This window comes from Amblyomma americanum, chromosome 3 (assembly GCF_052857255.1).
Source record: "Amblyomma americanum isolate KBUSLIRL-KWMA chromosome 3, ASM5285725v1, whole genome shotgun sequence".
NCBI lineage: Eukaryota > Metazoa > Arthropoda > Arachnida > Ixodida > Ixodidae > Amblyomma > Amblyomma americanum.
Genome location: NC_135499.1, coordinates 111258888 through 111276758, shown reverse-complemented (window position 1 = coordinate 111276758; position 17871 = coordinate 111258888).

Here is a 17871-nt window from a genome sequence, read left to right as displayed (position 1 = left end):
TAGCTGTTTTGCCAGGCAAACACTGGGGTTCAGAACCAAAATTGGTCACTAAAAGTTCGGTTCGCCCACAGTTCAATTCAATAATTCCGCGAGCTACACAGACTTGCCGACCCAGAAGCAGTGAGATGTTGGTTTCAGCGATGCCACGAATGCTGCGGCTGTTGTCACACTCGACGGTAACAAACATGCTGGCTCTGGACGGGATCAATACGTGGTCGTCACAGACGCATAACTTAGCCCTGCGTGGCTCGGTATCGTCGTCGACAGGGCCTTGGGTGGAAAACGACACTATATTAGCTCCTGGAGGTTGATAAGGGCACCGTACTCCTGAAGGAAATCCAAACCGAGCACGAGGTCTTTGGAGCACTCGGGTAACACAGCAAAGCAGCCAGGGAAGTAACACCGCGGATCTGGATTCGCGAAGTGCAGACACCGATCGGAGTTACCACGTGGCCACCAGCTGTCCAGATCTGCGGCCCAGACCAAGGGGTCAGAACCTTCCTCAAGGCCGTGGCTAACCGTCTGCTCATTACAGAAAAATCGGCGCCGGTATCCACGAGTGCGCTAACGTCGTGGTTGTCGGCGGATACCGGCATTTCGGCGGAGACCAGTCGGTCGGAGCGCGTCGTCGAGGTCGTCGGTTCAGGTCGTCGTCGGTCGGAGCGTCGCGGCGAATCATCGGGTGGAGGCTCTTGACTCGGTCCTGTAGCGGCAGCCCTACCCCCGGAGGACGCCGTCTTCAGTTTTCCCCACGTGGGGACGTGCCTCTGAGCTGGCCAGAGGATGACGGGCGGCCGGGTGAAGAGAACCGCCTAGGGGATGGCGATCGGGACTGGCGTCGCTTCGAGGTCGAATATTGCACGTTTTCAGCCAAGTACTGTTCGATATCCCGTGGTCTTTCACCGTAGCGTGGTCGAGGTGCGTCAGGTGAAAAACCCTTTAAACCCATTCTGCGGTAAGGGCAGTGGCGGAGGATGTGGCCGGGCTCCCCGCAGAGGTAACAGAGCGGCCGATTGTTTGGCGTACGCCAAACGTGCGCTTTGCTCACGGGTGGCCTGAACTCCTGCTGCACGGATGGTACAGTTGCGACTGGCGCCTGCAGGTATGGCACAGGAGAGACGGGGGAAAAGGCTCGCATCGCTGGCCCGGGACTTCGTAGCACCTCGCTCTACGTCATAATGGAGGGCGCCGGGTGTGGAGCTGTTGGTTGGCTGCACAACTGGTCGGATTTATTCGCGGACCACGTCCGTTACGGCAGCGACGCTGACCTGTGGAGCTTCAAAGCGAAGTTTCGCCAGTTCCTCGCGCACAAGGCTTCTTACAAGCTCCCGAAGATCCTCGGCGGGCAGCGACGTAGGCGTGTACTGCAAGCGGCTGCTACAGTATAGCCTTACGTCCGTAGTGGGCGCCTCGTTCCTGCAGAGAGCGCTCGATACCCATTGCCTCCTTCGTGAAGTCGGACACTGTTCGTGGCGGGTCACGGACCATTCCGGCAAATAGCTGCTCTTTTACGCCACGCATTAAGTGGCGTAGCTTCTGGGCTTCAGGCATAGCCGGGTCTGCCCGATTGAACAGTCGCGTCATGTCCTCTATGAACATCGTGACGCTCTCATTCGGCTGCTGTTATCTTGAGCGCAGGGCGACTTCAGCCATCTCTCTTCTTTCGCTGCTAGTAAATGTCGCTAGCAGCTCTCGACGAAAAGCCTCCCAGGTGGTAAAGGAAGCTTCGTGGTTCTCAAACCACGTTTTGGCCGAGTCCTACAGCGCAAAGTAGACGTTGCGCAGCTTGCGCTCGCCGTCCCACCCATTGAAACCCGCCACTCGGTCAAAGCTGGTCAACCAGTCTTCGACGTCCTCAAACCACTCGGCGCGGAATGATGGGGGCGACCGAGGCGTGTGAAGGACGAATGGCGGGGCATTCCCGGAAGGCTGACTTGTCTGGCTAGCCGTAGCGGACGTCATGGCCCTTGCTGGTCTTGCGAGTTGTCCGAACTCTGGCTGTAGGCCTCGCAGGCGGCGGCCGGCCTTGTGGACTGGTGTTGTAGCCACGCGTTGAGAACTGACGTCAAGAGTGTCCTCCAGGTAAGCGTACATGGACCGTTACCCAGCGGTTTCACCAAATATGTCACCGACAAACGGGCGAAACACTCAAACCAGGTTTAATTAGACGTGCTGGGAGTGAATGAGTGAGTAAAAACTTTATTGAAAGAAAGTGTAGATTCGTGGTCAGTAAGTGAGGTCCAGGCCATGTAGGTCTCGTACCGCACAGGCCCATTCGACAGCCTTGACTTGAGTGCCTCGGTCGTCGCTGACCTTTACTGAAAGCCACGCGTCAGGTGAGGGAGCAGCCATGAGATCTGGGGGTGGGGGATGTGCTTTACAGTCCCAGATTATGTGGTCTAAAGTAGCTTTTGCACCGCAGAAGTGGCAGTTAGGGCTGGAGGTTGTAATAAATAAGTGCGAGTACACATTTGGGTTGGGGAAAGAGTCGGTTTGTAGTCTTCTCCACGCCACCTGCTGCTCCCTTGACAGTGAGGGGGGCGGCGGCGGGAACTGTCTACGTGCGAGTCTAAAATGGGTGGTGTGATCGTGATAGGAGGTTAGCGCTTCACCGGTTGCCTCCGGGTTCGGACCGTCTACTGCTCGGCCGGCTTTAACTCGAGCTTGTGCGTTGGTGGCCTCGTTTCCGGGGTTTCCGGCGTGCGCGAAGAATACGAATCTCCTAGCCATTCGAGTGCGCAAGGCATGACAAAAATCCCATCTAAAACAGTTCGGCCGCGGTATGGCGCCACTGGATTGCTTGGTACTGTGGCAATATTACAAGAATACTTAACCGTAAACGAATAATGCAGGGAATATACGGCATTTTATACTGATGGATCAAAATCTCCACACTACGTCGCAAGTGCTGCGGTTCAAAATAATTGAGAAAAACAATACGGCTGCCTAAGTACGCATCCATTTTCAAGGCAGAGTGTTACGCAGTCTCTGAGCTGTAGAAAAAATTATAAATGAGCACATTGTGAATAGCATCATTTACACTGATTCTCTGAGCGTACTCACCTCTCTTCACCATAAAAATACAGTTAGACCACTAATCGGTGACATCATTCATAACATAAGAAGAGCTAAAACACAGGTAAAAGACAAAATTTTGCTGGGTGTCAAGCCACATCGGAATCACAGGCAGTGAGAAGGCGGATGCATGTGCTGCAAAAGCTCGGAACAAAGAAATAAAGAACGTGAACATTCCATACAAAGATGGCATGAAGCTGGTACCGTGTAAAATCAGGTATGACAGTCCCAATAGAACCCTGAAAGAAATAATAAGCTACACTTAGTAAAACCCTTAATAGAATAATGGAAGTCATGCTCACAGCAAAAACGTTTCATCGAAGTTATTTTATGCCGTCTCCATAATGGACACACACACCTAACATAACTTTCTAATGACAAAACAAGACAGACCTTTATGTGAGAAATGTGGAGATGAGCTCACAATAAATCACGTGCTATTCTCGTGCACACTACTCGAGCGGCAAAGGAAAAAAAAAATATTTACCGTATTTTACAATGAACGCATTCCCTTCCACCCCAATTTATGTTTAGGAGATAATCCATCTGTAAGAATTTCATCTGTTTTGAGTTTTTTGAAAGACGCAGCGATTTTAAACAAAATATAATATCACAGAACTATTATTTCTAAAAATTCTTACCCTATGCTTTGACGCATTTTACGATACACCTCATTCATTTTATCAGGCCTGAGAAGGCGGCTGAGGTATACATTTGATTAGTTGGGCTCCTCGGAGTCCTTGTCCGGACAAGGAATTTCACTGAGGACACCCAATTCTTGAAATAAATTATACCATGTGTTTGGCGCATGATAGCCTGAGTAGCTTATGCGCCATACAGAATCCCAATACACTACAATACCATACAATACACAAATCGTCTCTCGACCACTCGACCTAATCTCCTGGACGTCACTATCGACCGTGTTACTGTGCGCGCCCTGACTGAAACCGGTGCCCATGTATCAGTGATGAGTGCTGCCCTCCGCCGTCGCCTCCGCAAAGTCCTCACGCCTGGCATGTCCCGTGTGCGTATCGCAGATGGCGTCACACCTGCTGTGGACGGTATGTGTACCGTGCAGGTTACTATTGCCGGCCAGAGTGTACCGGTTCAGTTCACCGTGCTGACCACTGGTGCGCATGACCTTATCCTCGGCTTGGTTTTTTTTGACTGAACATTCCGCCTTTATTGACTGCTCGGAGGGTGTCCTACACCTCGAACTTCCACTGCTGGATTCAGAACCAGTCGATGTATCACTGCGACTGTTCAGTGCCAAATACTCTCGCCTGTCATCCCGAACCGCCTCTTTCGATCCACTGACCCCACCTCGCCCAGTTACTGATGGCGACTATCTCGTTACTCCCAATCTTGACCTCTTGCTGACCCGTAACGTCGCCCTACCTCATACCATCGCCATCGTCTAAGCCAACGCCCTCTCGCTGCATTCCCTCAACTTCGGCGTCTCTTCTTAAGTGCTCCAGTCCGGCATCTGCGTGGCTACGCTATCCCCCATCGCTCTTTGCCAGGTCGCTACGTTGGCCGCCACCCCTGTTCAAGACACCGCCTCCACGCGCCGGCAGTCTCCTCTGTCGACAGACGCCTTCACGACCATGATGGCTACCGACCTCCGTTTCGACCAAATTGCCCAGCTTCGTGCCCTTCTCGTGTATTTTTCGGATATTTTTGATTTTCATGTGAACAACACCATGCTGGGTCAAACTCTCGCCGTCAGGCACCGCATTGAAACCGGCGATGCCCCTCCCATCCGCCGCCGCCCCGGGTCTCTAGGTAATCAATGCCGGAGTTACTGAAATGCTAGGGAAAAACATTATCGAACCCTAACACTGTCCCTGGGCCTCACCCGTCGTACTTGTCACGAAGAAGGACGGCTCCTGGAGTTTTCTCATTGATTATCGCCACTTGAATAAAATCACTATAAAGGACGTGTACCCCCCGCCGCGCATCGATGACGCACTTGATTGCCTCCATGGTGCCAAATTCTTCTCATCCATAGATCTTCGCTCGGGCTACTGGCAAATTGTTGTAGATGACCAGGACCGTGAGAAGACCGCCTTTGTGACCCCTGATGGCATTTATCAATTTAAAGTTATGCCTTTCGGATTATGCAACGGGTCAGCAACATTCGAACGCATGATGGATGCCCTTTTGCAAGGCTTTAAGTGGTCCACCTGCCTGTGCTATCTCGATGAGTCATTGTCTTTTCACCCACGTTTTCCTCTCACCTCGCTGACCTTTCCCAAATCATTTCCCTCTTTCGTCAAGTTCCGGCGTGCACCTCAACTCGTCTAAGTGCCGTTTCGCGCGCCGTCAGCTCGCCATCTTGGGTTATGTGGTCGACAACACGGGGGTCCACCCTGACCCTGATAAGAACCGAGCCGTCAGAATTTCCCCAGCCACGTTCCTGTAACGACGTCCGAAGCCTCTTAGGGCTGTGCTCCTACTTTCGTCAAATTGTTGAAGGCTTCGCCGACATCGCTAGCCGCCTCACCGACGTCCTGAAAAAGGACGCCACCTTCATCTGGGGTCCCGACCAAGTACAAGTGTTTTCCACCCTGATATTGAAGCTTACTACCACTCAAGTTCTGGCACACTTCGGTGTGACCGCTCCCACTGAAGTCCGCACTGACGCTAGGGGCTACGGCATCAGCTCAATCCTCTCTCAGAGGCAATCCAGACAGCACCGTGTCATCGCCTACGCCAGCCGCCTCCTCTCAGCCCTGGAGCGCAATTACTCAATTACGGAACGTGAGTGCTTAGCCCTTGTCTGGGCGGTTGGGAAATTCCGCCCATATTTATACGGCCGCTACTTTACAGTTGTCACTGACCACCATGCGTTGCGCAGGGTCTCTTCCTTGAAAGACCCTACAGGACGGCTAGGTCGTTGGGCACTGAGCTGAAATCCAGGGTTCGACGGAAACCCGTCTGGTCGGGTATGTTCATGGCGGATCGGAAAAGAAAAGCGCAAGACGACAAGGCTTTACCTAGAATCTTTTTATATTCAGACGACGGCAAACACGCTCAATCGCAACGAAGGCAATCTACCCACGATATACTCCCGCTGCTTGCGTCATACCATGAAACCTATATAACCTACCTTCACTCCTGTCTTTCTTTCATTATGAACAAGGCCCCCGTAAGCCGGGGCCGAAGCGTCATCCTTTTTAACGATTGGTCGGCGCTTGAAGATTTTAAGCCTTGGGCACTGAGCCTGCAGCAGTACGATTACTGTGTATTCTACAAGTCTGGTCGCTTGCACGCCGATGCTGACTGCCTTTCCCGTTACCCTGTTCGCCCGTGTGACAATCCTGGCACTGACAGCGAGGACGCCCTGTGCTCTCCCTCTGCCCTCGCCAACATGGCCGAAGAACAGCGCCACGATGCCGTGCTGCGCTCAATTATCGACCACCTCCATACCACCCTATTAGGCCCTCCGAAGCGCAGCTTTGTGCTCCGTGATGGAGTTTTATACCGTAGGAGCCTTAACCAAGCTGGCCCTGACCTCCTCCTCGTTGTGCCCAAACACCTCCGCACTGCTGTCCTCCGAGAGCTGCATGATCTCCCCACTGCTGGCCACTTGGGTGTCTCCCGTACTTACGACCGCGTGCGTCGTCGATTCTTTTGGCCCCGCCTCTACCTCTGTGTACGCCCCTATGTTGCTGCCTGCGAGGAGTGCCAGCGCCGGAAACGCCCCACCACTCTGTCGGCCGGTCTGCTTCTGCCGATTGACGTCCCACCCGAACCATTCCAACGCCTCGGCTTAGACCTTTTGGGAACGTTTCCGCAATCCACCTCGGGTACCAGATGGGTAGCTGTTGCCACAGACACACTACTCGTTACGCAATCACGCAGGCACTTCCTACCAGTACTGCTATTGATGTTGCTGATTTTCTTTTGACTGATCACATCCTACATTATGGTGCTTCCCGTCAACTTCTTACCGACCGAGGCGGATGCTTCATGTCCAGAGTTGTCGCGGACATTCTTCGGCCGTGCACTACAAACCATAAGCTCACCACTGCCTACCACCCGCAGACAAACGGCCTCACAGAACGCCTCAACCGCACTCACCAAAACGTTGGCTATGTACGTTTCTCCGGACTACCGCGACTTGGATATCGCTCTACCCTATGTGACCTTCGCCTACAATTCTCCCGCCATATGACACTGCCGGCTGCTCCCCTTTTTATCTTTTGTACGGCCGCGAGCCCCTACTGCCTCTGGAGACGCTGCTCCCCACTTCTACTGCTACTTGCTTCCCGGCTACTCGCTTCCCAGAGCTCTCAGCAGGAAGTCTAAAACCGCCCTCACCGTGTGGTCTCCTTCTCCCCTGGCTACCTCGCCATCTCGCCGCGTGGGGCTCTCTGAAAAACTTCTGTCCTGCTATATCAGACCGTACCGTGTGCTGCGCCAAGTCACCGCAGACACTTATGAGATCGCTCCGGCCTTCCTCGGTGCCAGGTCCTCTCAGCATGAGCCTGATATTGCGATATGTCTCGCAATCCCATTCACTGCCCTGATGTACACCGGGACGGTGCCTTTTCGACCGGGAGGCCGCGCAACGGATAATCTTCGTAAAGACGACGTGGAGGAAGTGCCCGGTGTGTGCGCGCTATCCGCTCAGTGTTCTCTGTGCCCTGTGCTCCGGTCGTCCGTCTGCCTGCCTAGACTTCGGGCCACGTAGCAATATTGTGCACGTAGATCACTTACCTGGAGGAAGCGGGAGCAGCACATAACGTGTGGACCCATACAAAAATGTCCTATGGCCGGCTATAGACATTTGGCCCAAATAGCTCTAAACCTTTTCTATTTCTATCTATAGCTGTATATACAGGCTGATTTATTTTTCTATAGAGAGCTGAAGACAGTTGTATGGTTCCAAAGCTATAGCTTTAGTGGCATAGATTTTTCAACAGCTAGCAATAAGCACCTCTGTAGGTGCTTATAGTCGTTCATAAAAGGCCATAGACGGACATAGCTTTTTCCATAGACGCCCATAGGACGTTTTTGTATGGGGACTTGTGCTACAACAGACCTTTGTAAACTGCTGAAAAGCAACAGTCTTGACAGAGGTTGTACATAGTTGCAGGCCCAATTCCCAAAGGTGGAGTAAGGTTTTGAAGGTTTAATCGCACATTAGTATCCACCCAAGCGCATCCTTCCGGCTAAAAAGTAATTGAACCATGGAACCCCGCTGTTTATGAAGAAACATCCGGTGTTCAGAGCTAACCTAGACCAGGACAGCAGGGAAGGGTGGGGGGAAGAGAACGGAGTTTGTAGGAACGGTGTAGTAAGGTTGGTTTTGAGGAAAGGAAATGGCGTAGCAGCTGTCTAGGCAATTTGCCTATTAGCATCCACACAAGAGCAGCCATATGGCTACAGATGATGCTGATTACTCCATTATTTACATACTGTTACTCCCTGTCCCTATCGCTCACCCGAACTGGAGTCATTTCATTTACTGTCATTAATTTGAGAATAAAACAACGCAGTGATGCAACAAGCAGATGTCACTTTATTTGAAAGTTCAAACAAAAACAACAAAGATAGATAGAACTTTTATTCATGTCAATTGCCAGACAACATAAATCAGGCCTACCAAAGCCTCAAAGGGCTTGAGTGGCAGCGCCTGGCAGACAGCGAACGTTGGCAAAACAAAGGAAAATAGAGACGTTGCAATGAACTTTGCAAAAAGAAAAAGGTCACCAAACATAGTGAAACAAATATATAACTATTACAACATGAAGAGAGATTACAGTAATTTAAATTAATACAGTAAATAGATGAAATAACTACGGGGCAGGAAGCAGCGCGGAGACATACCGCAAAGTTTTTTTCAGGGTGTATTTAGTTTTCATGCGGAGTACAGTAGGTGGCAAGCTATTGAAACAGGCAGGTACATAGTAATGGCGTGTGCGCTTTCCGTACCGGGTTGAGGAGCGAGGAATGCAGTAGCGGTATTTTGGTCTTAAAAGAGCATCAAGTATTCTTGAATGTCACTGCACACACACAAAAAAAAGAAAGGGTGCGGCCAGTCAGCCCTGCTGCTGAAGACCTGAAAAAAAAACATGCAAGCATAGAGTTATGCCACTGATTCAAATTGCCAGCTTGCACGCTGACAACACAGCTTCCCGCGCAGGGAGCATCGCCAACTAAAGCGGTCACATAACATTAGTGCGAACATACGAATAACATAAGACATGCACACGAATGCTGCACACAACTACGTCGAAAGACATTCTCGTGATCTGTACATGATCAAATGAGCCCAGGAAAGATGTTACATGTTTCAATACTCGCGGATTTTATTCATTCACCGCTAGGAAAAATTGGAGGGACACAATATCCGCCTTAAAGGTATGACGCGATAGCGTACCCCTTACCGTCACCTAGGTGGCCCACCAGCCTCCAACCCATTGCTCCCTCGAGACCACCTGCCAGAGCCATGCCCGTGAGTTTTTTTCTCTCATGGCGCCGACGCCGACAACGCAAATACCAGATTTTCTGGAGAAAGGGGCCTGATTTTAACTATATCGCGTTAATATTCACGAGCTTTCACCAAGCGCAAGAGGCAGGCCCTCACCTATTCCACGAGAGTGTTTCATATGCTTGTATTAAGCGCCCACACAAGCATTGTAGCAGGGCATACTCTAGTGAGCGTAATGCTGGACCTTACAGCAAAATGGATGAAGCTCATACACGTTGCAAGACTCGCTGAAATTTACCGTGATGAAGGGGTGGAAAGACTTTCCTACATAACCCAGGCCAGGTATTTCGGAAATAAAATCAGAGTAACGCTCAACTGCAAGGGCGTTCAATGTGTTTCCTACGAAGGCAGGAACCGAAGGTAGGAACAATGCGCTTTTTTGAAGACAATTTCAAGTCGACATTTTGGCCTAATTTTTAAGAAATATAAAAACTCGCGGAAATTTGTTTACAGTATTCTACGCGAGTATAAAACCCAATAAAATTTCGTTCCGTGACCATTACTTGATGTTGTTTACGGAATTGTTTAAGTGAATGTCTCAACCATGATTTAACTGAGGGCAATAAATGAAGGAATTTTTATACCTTAAGATGTCGTTATACTAGATGTTAACCAGAGAGAACTCAGCCGCGAGAATCAGTCTCAAAATCAATTGTCTAGCTAATAATGTTAACCAGAGAGAACTCAGCCGCGAGAATCAGTCTCAAAATCAATTGTCTAGCTAATAAAAATTTCTTAGTAAAGTCTGGTGGTTGCTGCCAACGGCGAGTTCCTAGCCAAGGGCAAGAGGGGATGCCCTGCAGAGTGACGAATACTTCCAGCTAAACCGCAAGAGCACACGATGTGCCTGGGAAGTACAGTGCAAATGCAACGTCAGCTGGCGAGGCGCTACAATCTCTACGGCGTTCAATTCGAACCATCTGCGCTATTGCGCAGCGAGAAAACTAAGTGGAAACCAGCTACGTGGCCGTCGTTTTGGAGAAGTACGAAGCTAAAGTAATTGCTACCGCGGTAAAATAGCGTAGACTATTCGAAAAGGGCCGCCGCAGGGATTGCAACGCCTCTCCAAAGACGCGTCCCCTTACTTCCAGGAATTTTCGAAATTCCGTCGAAACATCGCATAATTATCATATGGCCAGGATTCTGGTTCATGCGCCGCTAGTTCACAAAGCCACCACCACGGTGCCTCATAAGTTGAGCTCCTCCTCCTCCTTTTCTAACATTCTTCCTCCCTGGTTTGAAAGAGAGACGGTGGTGGTTGTTGCTATGAAGGGGAGGGGGTGGAGGGGGATACTGGCAACATCCTCTAAAGAACTCAAGAGGGTGTTGCCTGAACCCCCTTCCCCACTCCCCCACGCCTTTCGCATCACAGCTTTCGTTCCTTTGACCCCCTCCTCCCTTCCATACTTAAAGACGCTAGCTACTGCCCTCAGTCACCCCTGATGAAGGAGCAGAGTCGGCTTCGAAACGCTGGGTTAAATGTAAAGTTTTTCGTTGGAGGCTAACAGTTTATATAAGTATTTAAACCCAACCAAACAGGAAATCTGCCGAAATGTTTAGTTTTCATTCAACAAGCAACCACAGTCTGCGCTCCGCGATTCGCGGAAAAAGTAAAAGGAGGAAAAAAAAGAAAGGCAAAGGCACAGCAGGAGACCCCTCTCCACTGTCCTTTTCTTCCTCCCCCTTACCACCCTGCAACCGGCTGCCAGTGTACCTCCTGAAAAAAATTTTTTTTTTCCTACCTATGCATCTGCTCACATCTTTGGCCCTTCATGTTACCGTCCCCCCCCCCCCTTCCTTCTCATCATCCGTTTTAATGCTGCGAGCAGTGGGTCTTGTTCTCGTAGCCTTTGTGGGAGAAACACTGCCAAAAAATTGTGTCTGAAGGGTAGGGTGAAATTCAAGCAAGTTTTGGTTGGGACGATTCCCAATTCTTGCTTATTTGTTTTAAAATCCGCGACAACAGCAATGACTTATCGCTTTAAGCATGCTGCTCGAGGAGGGTGTGTGATTCGTTCCCCAGTGCCGCCGTGTACCCACTGGTTTCCAATGGGCACAAGATTGCTCAAAGCCTGGCGCCTGGTTTTTTTTTAGTTGAAGTGTTGGGAAAATGGTCTTTCACCTAACCTAGTGTTGAAGAAAACACTGCACTATTAACAAAAGAAAACATTTCTAAGATATGGACACCCAAGATTCTTTACTCGATATATCATCCAAAACCGAAAAGGAAGCAACGCAAACAACTCTATATGCTTACGCTAAGGACACGCCAGTGGCAAAAACGCGCATGCAGTTCGTACGCAAAAGGTGTCAGTGAAACCTTGGCCAGTATGCTCAGAAAGGAAGGGATGCAAACTACACACAAGACGGCCACCATTATCGGACGCCTCCTCTGCCCCTTCAAAGATAGTCATCCTACAAAAAAGGCCTAAGGCGTGGTATGGAAAATACCCTGTTCGAGTGCTTGCTGTCGTAGGCTGTGGAAACTAATCAAGGCAAATTTAAAAGTCGCGGGAGGATGTTAATTGTCCCCTGAAAACGGCACCCTCTTCTTACACCCGCGGTCTGTGCAACTCCCCTGGAGCCACACGTCGAAGAATTAGTAGTTTGCCAATCGCTTAAGAGGCAACAACCGACGAAAATACAAAAAGAAAGCTAAAAATGTTGCTGGCCCGGCGATTGCTATCTAATCTCTCAAGTACCGGAACTGTAACCCGCAGAATTAAAGGCAAAGAGAGAGGATACCGAGGAGTACACAGGAGAGCGACAGCAAAAAAAAAAAAAAGACGGGGGTTGGTTTGCACCTCATACGCAAAAAAAATATATGTTCGCGCCACTCGTCCGAGAGTGCCTATAGCTGCTGTTACACACATTCGCAACACGGTAAATTCACTGCATATTCAGGGCCGCACGCACGTAACGCCCTGTCAGCTAATTAATGATGTGACCGCCACATTGCACAAGCAGTCTGGATGGAGCGCCCAGCCGCCCCGCTGGAGAAACGCAGTATAAGCATTGAAACCTCGTGTTATCTGACAATAACTTCCGTTCATTCTTCACCAAATTTAAATTATAATCAAGAACATATAGTTCACGTTTTACTCTTGATGGCTCATCTGGGTAACGGAGTATTTACTTGCATCCCGAACAGATGGCACACTCTTCAGAATAGTTCCCAGCATGCCATTCTATGAAGTGTTCGTTAGCGGTTTGCATAATTGCTGAAACTAGCATCGATTACAGCAGTGGCAAAGCCCTTATCGACGGCGAACGATCGAATCACGAGATGCACTTTACCAACATAGAAAAAAATGTTGCGAACTACCACAATACTAATTGTTACATTGGACAAATCACCTACTGCCATAAAACGCAGCATCAGGTTTGCCGCCTCTCACGACATTCACTTCAACGCATCCGTGCTGCTCTTTCACCACATCGACAAAACTTTCGAAGAGCTATCTGCTATTGAGCCTAATAATATAATTGTTAAAATGTAGTCATTAATTCACTATTTTAATATTTTCAACGCACAATGCAAGACCCATGTACAAGTCGCGGTGAGTGAGCTCTAAGTATTAGCGTCTGGGAATTACGCATTTCACTGCTTGAACAAAGTACCTTGAATTTTCATTGCTTTGCACTGTTAATGCGCACGCAATTCCACTATCACCTATGCACGTGTGGTCACTGTACGCGCTTAATAAAAAATGTACCTGTCAAGCAAAAGATTCTCCTTATAATTTTCTCTGTATACCTCATAGAAGGCACGCGCTTTCTTGTAGCATTTTATGTAGCAGCCCATGGCCATAGCCTCACTCCGATGGGGGCACTTTTGAAAGTGCGCATGCGTACAGCACGGCTCAACCTCCCAAAGCAAACTACCAAAGCAGGGACACTGCAGCGGTGACGTGCGAATTGCCAACACACCAAGAGAGGGCGCCACACGTTTCTTGCCAATGCTAAGGTTGCATGACAAATAGAGAAACAGCGTAGGAAATCTTTTGCTTCATTCAAATGTAAAATACTTTATACTTATTTCAAGGTAGGACATTACGCTTCCTGAAGCTCCAAAGAGCTTGTCGATATATTGTAAATTAGAACTGTGGTGAACGATAAAGTGAAGTGGGGTACTTTTCAGGACTTCGTCATAGACTCCATGCTATCGTAGCTTATTGCGCATGGTAAACGCAGCATGTAAGCTATAATGATGAAACTCTACTAAAAGAAACTAAGAAGCATTTAACATCTTGGCGAGACAGCTATTCTCCAACTTTTATGCGCGACGAGGTATTAATTTTTATTTTTTCATCGCCATTGAGTTACGTGCCGCCGGCTGTCGCGAAATGGCGCGACCGGTTTTTTGAGGCGCATGGGCCAGAATGCTAGGGATATGGAGGAGCTTTGATGGCATTAACTTTGGGCAACCAGCCTGACCATGCCTTAGGTTCCGCGTTTTTTTTTGCCAGAGACAAGTTCCTTAGCGGCACTGTATAGCGCAGTTTTTTGTCAATGAGCCCTCATGGCGAGACGTTTGCTCTTATGCACATAGCCTACATAGCTCCTATAACTGACCCGCCGTGGTGGCACAGTGGCTATGGGAAGACCGCCGTGTGCCATGCGATCGCAGTGCACGCTATGGAACCAGCAGGTGTTCAAGCCCAATGCGGAGCCCTTCACAACACTACCCCATATCCCATGAGCCGCTTTGGTACGCTACACACCCACCATGCCATACTTTCGTATGGTACAATGACGTCATGACAGCTCAGTGTACTGAACATCGCTCACCCAGCAGTGTTGGTCCTCACACGAAGTACATGGCGGTCTTGAGGGACTCGAGCACCTTGACAGCCTCCACATACTGACTGGTTGAGACGGAGTCGGCGCTGCCCCAAGACGAGTCGCTGCTCGAGCTTGACACGTCCACTTTGCCCATCACGTGGTTCTTGGCCCGGCATGCGGCCAGATGAGCATAGTAAACGGGCGCCGGGATGCTAACGCTGCGCGCGCAGCGGGCGTATGTGTGGCAGAGGTAGTAGCTCAGATTCTGCACGTCGTCCGCCGTAAAGCTCGAGTCGTCCCACAAAATGTAGTAGTGCGACGGCCTGCTCGTGCCCTGCACCACAGACACAACGGGGCCGGTTCAACCCACGGAATCGCAGCATGATCTCCTGGTTGTAGACGACAGACCTCGCGTCATATCCCCGCCAACACTTAGGCAGTCTTAACTTAGGAATCAAGAGGAAGAGATGGGCTTGGGCTGGGTATGTAATGCGAATTGGAAGACAACCGCTGGTCCTTAAGGGCTACGGAGTTGATTCCAAGAAAAGGGAGGCGTAGCAAGGGGCGGCAGAAGGTAGGTGGGCGGATGAGATTGGCAAGTTTGCCAGGATACGGTGGCCGCAGCTGTCAAAGGACAGGGTAACTGTAGAGACATAGGAGAGGCCTTTTCCCTGCACTGGGCATAGTTAGGCTGATAATATTCATGATGATGATGAATTTGGGTGCCTTAAAATTTTGTTACTATCCTGTGGTCCCCGTTTTGGAACACATCCCGTTTTGGAACACATCGGACGTCGTTCTGGTGCTCTCTCAGGCGTCTCCTGAAGTCCTTTGTTTCACCGATATATATTGATGAGCAATCGGCGCAGTCAATCTCATACACGTACAACACCTGGAAATCTTTCACGAGGGAGCTTGTCCTTCACATTCACCAGTTCTGTTCGCACCTTGCCAGCGGGGACGTGCGCGATGTTGACGCCATGCTTGCGGAAAATACGAGCAAGCGCTTCGCTCACGCTACATATGGGACAGCAGCTCGTTTTTCTTTTGGTTTCTTGCTATCGCGTTCTTCGGAGGTAGACACAGACGCGAGAGCACAGAAAAACCAAAAGAAAAACGAGCTGCTGTCCCATACGTAGCGGGAATTAGCGAAGCGCTTGCTCGTATTTTCCGCAAGCATGGCGTCAACATCGCGCACGTCCCCGCTGGCAAGGTGCGAATAGAACTGGTGAATGGGAAGGACAAGCTCCCTCGTGAAAGATTTCCAGGTGTTGTGTATGAGATTGACTGCGCCGATTGCTCATCAATATATATCCGTGAAACAAAGGACTTCAGGAGACGCCTGTGAGAGCACCAGAACGACGTCCTAAACAAGAAAGCAGCATCTAACGCCATCGCCGAGCACGTGCAAGAATCCGGCCACGAGCTTAACTGGGATCAAGTAAAGATATTGACAACAGAAAAGAACACATCAGCACGGCAGAATCTTGAGTCCCTTAACATACAGACATCGTCTAACACATTAAACAGGAACGACGTAACTGTACATCCTATCTATGCTAAATCCTTAAAAACGCTACTGGGTGCTACAAAAGAACGTATCCGTGCGCCGATTGCTTCATAGTGAACAAGGGAGCCGTAGTGCTCCCGAAACGTCTTTTCATCTTTTGACTTTGGCCAGTGACCAGCAATCTGCATCAGAAGAGAGGGGATTGTGCGCTACCTTTGTCCGCTGAGGGGCGTTAGTAGAGTTAGCATCACGTGACATTTCTGAAGCCTAGTCATAAAACGTATAATGGAAAACCTCATGGGAAATGCACCCACGTGAAAAGGCAGCGGTAGCTGCTAACAAAGTTTCACTTTCGCTTGCTGCGCAGCGTAACGCCTGCGCTTGAAATTTTTTTGAGACGCGCCTTCGGCGCAATCTATGCAACCTGAGATGGAATCTATGGAACCTCGATGCAGTACGGTGCATGCACGGTCACTGAAAACACCGCTCACCAAGCCATGGTTTGCAGTCTGGCAACTATCAAGAGCCGCAAACGTGCCCAGGCAGGCGCGCGGTTGACGAGAATGTGGCGCCATCTGGCGAACTCAGGGCGAATTGCGCATGCGCGGTAGCGGTACGCGGTCTGGCAAACTATCTGCTGGCATGCTACGACGGCATTGCCCCCCACACCCATCCACAGGGTTCAGACTCGTCCGTGGGGGCACGCAGCAGCAGCCGCCGCTCACCTGAAAGCTGAGCTCGTCATTCTGCGACTTGGTGTTGCCGGCACCATTGCGGGCCTGCACGGGCGCGGCCGTCGGCGAAGTCGAGGTGGTGGGCACGCCTTCGGTGGGCGCCACAGTGTGAGCCCCGTTGCCGTTGGTTCCCTCTGCGCGGGTGATGACGGCTGTTCCGACGGCAGTGCTGGAGAGAATCTGGGGTGGGGCCGCTCTGACCACTCGCTGCTGCAGGGCTTGCGCGAACGAAAGCGCCGATGGGGCGCCCGGCGAGCGTCCAGTAGGCCGCCCTAGACCAAAGGGAAGAAGTTAGCATCAACGATATCGACAAGGCTTACCGATGCGTGACCAGTTTTGCCAACATGGCATGACCGAACAGCTCCGAGCACTAACAGGCGATCCACTATTGCGCACCTGCAAGAATGGGCTATGTATATGTTACGTCGCTGAAGCCATGATAATCCCGCCTTCTGTAGAGCACCCGCCTTGGATTTGGAGGTGGTGGGTTCGACTCCCGCTGTAGGATGATTACTCAGCCGTTTCTCAAAATAAGTAGAAGCTATGCCCCAGCAGGGTGCTCGGATTGCTAGGTTGCATGGCTTGACAAAGGAGCCTACGCCCTCAAATCCTGTCACTGTGGGCTTGAAGAGACACATCGAAAATACACTAGATCTTGCATTCTGTCAAAGCGCAATTTGGCTTCAGATTAATTATATTCTGAAAACCAAATAAAAATCGGGGAAAGGCGAGAGAAGGTTGTTGAAAATGATTGAGATCATCCATGAGGTAAGCCTATCGAACGAATTATGGCTTTGAGAGCAAGGTAGCAGGGTCCTGATCGGAAGTATCGGGCGACACGCCCCGCAGTGGTTAATGTATGGCAAGGAGGCAAGACTAGTCGACACAGCCATTGTGAACCAACCCACTCGGGGATTCGAGACGCTCTGTATCCAAAAACCAATATGCGTCAATTAACACCATCCGACGCGTCGGAATAACTGCTACCTCGGCTACACTCGAGCGCAAATAACATGACTTGCTACTCCCTTTACACCCATTGTAGCGGGCTCGCACAGGAGCAGCGGCAAAGACGCGAATTTAAACGAAAAAGTGCACGGCAAAGCTCGTCGCTTCACTGCGACCAAACAAGGATCGCGCGCCTCTAGGCAAGATGTAATCGCGTACGCGTCGCGGGACAGGCCAGTAGCACAAACCTAGGGGTTAGGCCTAGTGCGTTCCCGCAAGCCGACCTAGAATTAGTGGCTAAAGAAAAAACGCCA